Source organism: Gekko japonicus, unplaced genomic scaffold (assembly GCF_001447785.1).
Source record: "Gekko japonicus isolate JY-2015 unplaced genomic scaffold, Gekko_japonicus_V1.1 scaffold318, whole genome shotgun sequence".
Taxonomy (NCBI): Eukaryota; Metazoa; Chordata; class Lepidosauria; order Squamata; family Gekkonidae; genus Gekko; species Gekko japonicus.
The window spans coordinates 1,196,119-1,203,707 of NW_015167541.1; the positions used below are offsets into that span (position 1 = coordinate 1,196,119).

At 42.3% G+C, this 7,589-nt stretch overlaps 1 protein-coding gene across 1 annotated transcript in view; it reads right to left on the reverse strand.

Annotated features, from left to right (window-relative positions):
- The window catches only part of MAP1B (microtubule associated protein 1B), a 79,049-nt gene extending 76,517 nt beyond the window's left edge, over positions 1–2,532 (reverse strand). The window contains 1 exon segment of the mRNA XM_015413604.1: positions 2,444–2,532. The gene's annotated coding sequence lies outside the window, so the exon portion shown is untranslated.
- Positions 2,533–7,589: the final 5,057 nt, after the last annotated feature.

Sequence of the window (7,589 nt, forward strand, 5' to 3'; positions counted from 1 at the left end):
TGCAGCAAAAATAATGGGGTACAGCCAAACCAAATGGCAACTGGCCCATAAATAGTTTAATATAATGCACATGGACTAATATTGTCAGTTTTCTCTACTTGTGGAATGCAGCCATGTGCTTGCTTCCCTCTTTCAAAACAAGCCAAGGGGGGGAATTTAAATGGTGAATTGCCCATGCGCTCAAAGGCAGAAGCCTGGGGGGGGGAATCTCATTGTGGGGAAAAATGGTCAGACGGCCCTAATCGCAACCATTGCGATAGATGGCTGTCCAGATAGGCGAAATTGCGCGTTCAAAGCGCGAGTACAAGGGAAACACTTGATTTTCCAAGGGGCAGGAAAAACCGCAAACATTGCGCAAGTGAGCCAGCTTCGCCATGGGAGGCGGATTGGCCTATTTAGTCAGCAAATTTAAATGCGGGAGGGAACAGCGGCGAAACCCAATCAAACGGACCGTGTGACCGCACCCTTAGAGTGCTTAACAATCCCTTTGGTTTTCACTATCCTGAATAATTTGGTATCATCGGCAAATCTGACCACTACACTGTGTGTATGTTAAGTGCTGTCAAATTGCTTACAACTTATGGCGACCCTATGAATGAAACATCCTAATGTTAACAGCCTTGCTCATGTCTTGCAATCTGAGGGCTACGGCTTCCTTGACTGAGTCAATCCATCTCATGTTGGGTCTTCCTAGGGACTGCAACACTGCTCACCCCCATTACAGATCATTTATAAGCAAATTAAACAGTACTGGTCCCAATATCAATTCTTCTGAGACCCTACTTCTTATTTCCTACCATTGCAACTCTCCTTCCTGATTAACAAATTTTTAAGAGGGCATGTCATTATGAAGTATATTTCTAACTACTGGGGGTTTGACCAAGGAAAGTTAGCTCAGAGTTTTAACACACACACACACATGTACGCAGTGACCTCCAAAAGGAGAGAGAGATCCCTTACTGATTAGATAGTACCCCCACAGTGGGCTGGTGCAGCCTATTAAAGCTAGTTCAACAGCTTGTTTGCTGTTATGAAATGGCACACTGGACACATGCAAGCACTTGCTGGCATTTTATTTAACTAGAGCATACTGTTAATTGAGACAGTCATCAGTCACATAACTTGACCTCTTTCCTCCTCACAGTAGCCATGTAAAACCAACTGCATTGTGATGAATCCATCCAGAGACTTTCTGCCGAATCTTCAGCTTTCCCACCCCACCCTGCTCTGTCCAGAACATATTTCTGTGTATTTGAAATTCACACTCAGATTTTAAGACTTGGTTCCAAGATTCATGGAAACCTTGACTCTCTTTACTTTGAAATGCAGAACCCACCCACCCCATCCAACTACAGTTGTAGGACTCCTAAGAGGATAGGGTTGCCAAAATCCAGGTGAGGCCTGGAGAGCTCCTGGAAGTACAACTTCTATCTAGACTACAAAGATCAATTCCCTTGGAGAAAATGGCTGCTTTGTAGGGTGGACTCTATGGCATTATATCCCACTGAGGTCCTTCTCCTCCCAAAACTCTGCCCTTCCAGGCTCCATCCCCAAATCCTCAGGACTTTCCCACACTGGAGATGACAACCCTATAGAAAGTGGTAGTCCACAGCACTCTTTCTACTGTGTGTGGGGGGCATAGAAGTAGGATTACAGTGGGGGGTTTTTCTCCCCTGCATCCATTTATTTGAGACTTTTCCATTTTATATACAGTTTATGCAACGCAGCCTGACCTCTTGGAATAGGAATAGAAATAAAACTTGTATCATGCCACAATTCTGCATGCTTCTTCAAATTTGAAAGCTGGTTCAGTTGAGCTAAGAACTGCAGCTTTAACCAATATGTGGACTAGAGAATTACCATGTCTAAAATCAACTTCCATAGCGCATTATATTAGTGCAGAAGAAATATGTGGACAATGTGGAACTGTGCAAGTAAAGTATTGACTCCAAAAATGAATCCTGTTTGCTGAGTTCAAACACAGCATGACCAACAGCACAGATTTACATCCTGGTAAGCTCACTAACTTCAGTGGATTTATTAGGGTGTAACTCCACTCAGAATTGCACTGTAACATGCTTACATGGGAACTACTTCCTAGTAATCTTCTTAGCACTACAGCTAAAAGCACATGCTTGACTAATTTGCAGTGACATCAGCAAGAGCTTCATTTAGGATTTCACTGACAGTACTGGAGACTGTATATACTAAACGATTGCATATACTAAATTATACATTAACGAATTAGTGTAATATCCCCAAAGTCCTATTTTATCCAGAAGACAAAGACATCCAGTATACTAAACTGAAACAAAGTTGAGGCATGCTAACAGACATTTTAGATGTTTTTAGAGCTTTTAATCATCCACTTTGGTTTTCACTGTCCTGAACAATTTGGTCCATGTGTGCCACATAATAGTAAAGAAAGAAAGACATGCCTCACCTCGCACATCAGGAGAGAACCGAGCAGAATGGCGAGACACAAAAAGCTTAAGTTCTTGATCCAAGTTGCATTCAATTAGGTTTGTGTCCCATGATCGGATTCCTGTAAATCAAAAGAAAAAGATGATGTGTATTCGTCTGCAAAATTACAATGAATATTTCTGAATTTTTGTTCACCAAATCTGAACCTTCTATGTACTATAGGACTGGGACTAGGATTGCCAGCCTTCCAGGTATTCTCCGGGAATTACAATTTATCGCCAGGTTACTGAGATCAGATCCCACGTGAAAAAGGGCAGCTTCAGAGAGTGGACTCTATGGCATTGTATCCCTGCTTTGCTTCTGCCGGTCCCCAAACTTCACCATCCCTAGGCCCCACCCCCAAATCTCCTATCTCTGTGTGTGCGCGTGCACCTGGAAGTCATGGTGACCTCTGGTGGCTGGAGGATATTCAGAGAGGTGGCTGAATTAAGATTGCCACCCAAACCCACCCAGAAAAGGTATGTTTGGGCAGCATTTTTTAAAAAAATAATTGCATGCCAGCATGGAAATGTTTCAGTGCTGGAGGGCACCTGGGCTGAAACAGACAGACATTCCAATTAGGAGGCCCAACACCAGCAGCCAATCATTGCCCTCTTTACCATTATTTCATCCAAACTCCAGAGCAAATTATAGCATGTCTCTGGGTGCCATTTTTTAAACATTTTTGTAACAAGCACACAAGCCTTTCTCAGCAAAATCTGCTAAATCTGATGAAGCCATAGCTGTTGGAAGGTTTGCCTGGCCTCTTGAAGGTACTGGAGCGGAGTGTATCCTGACAAACGAAATGAAAACAAGGTCTTAGCCAGGACTTTATTTCAGGAGCAGTTCAGCAAAGAAGCACTCATGAGCAATAATCGACCCCCCTGTCTCTCCCACGTCCACAACTCCCCTCCCCATCATCTGCAGCCCCCTCCCCACCACAGAACTGCAGCAGCTCATCTGCAAATGTGTGCATTCACCTGTCTCCTTTGCTCTCTTTCTATGTACAAAGACTTGGAAGTAAGGATACATAGGGGTCTCCATGAGGCTGCTGCAGCACTTCAGCACATGTGCAAAAAAGGGGGGAAGCGGAAAAACAATCCTCAAATGTGAATTTGAACAGAGGGAAATCTGACGGGGAAAGACCTAAGAAAACATGTCAGTGTGAACTGATCACACTGATAGTGCGATTATCAGAACCGCCACAACACTGATGAAAACACAAAAGGTGGCTGCAGTCTGGAAAACGCCAAAGAGGAATGCCCATGTTTGAAGATAAATCAGGACTTTAAAAAACTAATTTGAGGGATACCCAAGAAGCTTATAACAATACTAAATTGTACATGTGCAGTCACTGCAAACAAACAGGCAGAGCAGAATCTGAGAGAAGAATGTGAGGAGGAAGGAAAAGAGCCAGCGACAACAGTCAAAGGGGGACCCCACAGCAGTGGGGCTGGAGACAGAGCCAGCGGTGAGAGAGGGAGTGGAAATTGTATTTCCCTCCCCTTATGAGTCATTACAGGTCCCTCCTTGTATATCTATATTCAACAAAGACACCTATCTGTAATCTTTTTGCTTTCATAAGACACATTAAAATATGTTCTGCATATTCTTCTTCCTTCAACTAAAGTCCAATGTTTCAAGATGAATATTCTCAATTACTAATATGGAAAGCCAGATCTTGGAAGCTAAGCAGGGGAGACCATCAGGGAATACCAGGGTCGCTACTCAATGGCAAACCACCTCTGAACATCTCTTGCTTTCAAAACCTTATGGGGTTGCCATAAATCAGTTGCTACTTGACAGCAAACACACACACACACACACACACAAAGAGTTTACATTTGCTTTAGCTGTTGTGTATACCACTTGAACTTTTTATTAGGATACACATTTGTCACTATATAGCAGGCTTATGTTATTGGTTCAATCCAATCTACAGCAACAATACATAACACTAAATGTTCCATACATAAAATCCAAATAATCTGTGCCCAAAAATGCTTTAGTCACATTGTCAGGAACCCCTGCCTACGCACGAAGAGGCCGGCCCGGATCAGAGCGAAAAGGGCGATACCACAACCTGGGAAACAGGGCGAGCCAGAGCCAACACCAGGACGACCTGGAGAAAGCCACCAGAGGAGGACGAGCAACGAGACGAGGAGACCGACAGACAGGACCAACCAGAGAAGACGCCCGGAGGAAGCAAGGGAATGCCTTATGGCTTTAAGTGGGAGGGGTGGAATTTAAAAGGAATAAAGATGTCCGAAACCTCATCCGGTGAGGAGAAGGTTAGCATGAACGCAAAGACCTAATCAGCTGTGCTGAAACACTGATAGGGAGCTTTCATGCTGATAAAAGGGCGTCACTATCTTGAAGAGGTCTCTCTTCCAAGTGACTAACCTGAGTACTGAGGAGAGAGAACTGACAACTGTTTCCCCGCTTCCACTCTGAGTTCTAGTCTCGTAGTACCGGCGAATGTGACACACATTTAATCTTCAGAAGACAAAATACAGATAAAAATTGTTTTTCTTATGGTCCTCGATTATACCATGTAAAATAAAACTAATATTAAATCACCATTCTCGTTAATACTGCACTTTCTGCAAATACAATACAAACAGTATTTACATTGTGCTTTGCATATAAACTTCTTATTTACTTCAAAATGTACTTTGAATTTAAGACATCCTGCCTCAGGCAAGATCATCACCTTGGTCCTATTCACAGTATCTATTTCTTCACATACAAATATGTTAAAAGTGTGAAATTTAAGCTTTGCCTATACTCCAGTCACTCTGAACCTATTAGAAATTGTGATTATAGCAACTAAAGCAGCGTAACTAACCTGTGGTGAGGTCTTAATATGAGCACTGTATCAGTCTATCTCTCCCATATTAGTTAGTTACACCATGTTTTTCTCCCCAGTGGATTCCAAAGCAGTTTACAAAATTCTCCTTTCCTCTTTTTATCCTTACAACAACAACAACCTTGCGAGGTAGATTAGGCTGAGAGTGTCACCCAACAAGCTTCCATGGAAGAGGATCTCATATGAGGTGGTTCAGGATCCTAATCTTTATCCACTGAACTGCACAGGAATAACTTTTATTATTCAGTTCTTCCCTCAAGGGCATAGCTGTATGACGTACAAACTTTCTATTAGCCACTCTGCAGTCAGCAGAAAGGCATGCTATTGTAAACAGCGGTAGCAACAAATAAGTACAGCAGTGTGCCAAATTACCTTTTCTTTCTTGGCTTTCATTTGTGTTGCAGCTTTTTGTTATAGCAGCCTTTCAGTTCACACAGCTCATGTTTGAATGGGGACGCCAACAACCAGCCCTCTGATTCCTAAACTTTTAATGAAGACAATCCATCAACAGAAGACAGTCTTTGTTTGGGACCCACATATTAATTCTTTTTCTACTGAAGAAATCACTCCATTTATACTCTCTGTTGTCCTTCATATACAACAATATTATTCAGAAAGCCCAGCCAACGAGGGATCTGAGAGAACTGTGGGGTTCCAGCCACTTGGGCATATTTGGGCTAAGCAATTTGTCATGTTGATACATGGGTGCTTAAAAAGCAAGTATATATGATAGTTCCTTTCTAAACTTGTGGAAATGTTTAGGTTTCTGTAGCGTACATCTCCATTTAATTTTTTTTAAATAAGACAAATTAATACACTGCACTGAAATGTTTTAAACTGAAATCCCTTTTTAAAAAGTCTATTTTTGCAAGTCTATAAAATATGTGAATTCTAATAAATATTGGTCATAGGCAGATTAGGCTGTATTTCTTTAAAAGCTTCATGCAACTCAACTTCATGGCAGAATAAATGAGTTGTAAAAATAAACACAAACTGGTTGCTTGTGTCCCATCTCAAAAGGTCACCTCTGTTTTTCAGGTGGCAGAACTCAAGTGTTGAAGGAAGCTAAAAACTCCAAAACTGATCAATCAGTTTGACTTATGCGTAAGAGAAAAGAAGCCCAATTCAATTCTTGCACAAGCATACAAGGGTATACCATTTATTCTCCCCTGAGAAGAGGAGTGGTTGACCAAAGGAAGAGCGAGTCAGTCTTCATTACAACTGAACAGTAAGAGGACTACTGCTAGCTCAAGCATTAATTACAATAACATCTTATCCCTAAAGTACAGAATATATTCTGTCAAGGAAGTTAGGAAGCAGGTAGACTCCTAGAGAGCCATGTTGTAGTTAACAACAGATTGCCTTAAGAACACCAGCTTTTTATAGCTCAGCAGGTAGAGCTACCAACTTTGAGTTGGGAAATTCCTGGATATTTGGGGGGGGAGCCTGGAGAAGGTGGGGTTTGGAGAAGGGAGGGACCTCGGCAGGTTATAATGCTGTAGGGTTCACTATCCAAAGTGCACATTTTTTCCAGGGGAATTGATCTGTCACCTGGAGATCAGTTGCAATTCCAGTAGATCTCCAGGCTCCACCTGGAGGTTGACAACCCTATCTGCAAGTAAGAACTGCCCTTCAGATATCAAAGGCCTTACTTGCAACAGCAATAAAAGCTCATTCGGGGGGGGGGGCGGAAGTGTCCGGTTGTTTTCCTCTTAACAACATGTAATTCTTGGAGTAGTTATTACTTTAACTTACAGTTAAGACACAGCAGCAGCAGCAACAGAGGTGACTTTGCATTTCTCATGTCAGTTGTAGTTACAACTCCAGGAACAGATGAAATGGGGGGGGAGCTGTGCAAAACATTTTCACGTGGTAATTTTAATCTAGTGTGCTAGGCAGATGAGATATGTATATTTTAAGAAACCATCACTGAACATGACACATTGTTCGTATTTCATGGCTTCCAGTTTTTTAAAAATCTAGAATGAGTGAATGATCATACTCAGGATCAAACTATACGGATACGCCATGGCTCAGTGGTTCATTGTGTGCTTTGCAAGCAGAAGGCCCCAGGTCCAATCCCTGGCATCTCCAGATGAAAGGATGAGGTAGCAAGTAATGTGAAAGATCTCTGTCTAACAACATGGAGAGCCCCTGCTGGTCACAGTAGACAATGATGACCTCGATAGATCAATGATCTGACCTGGCATAAGGCATCTTCATGCATATATGACCATGTTATAAGGCAGGATTCATA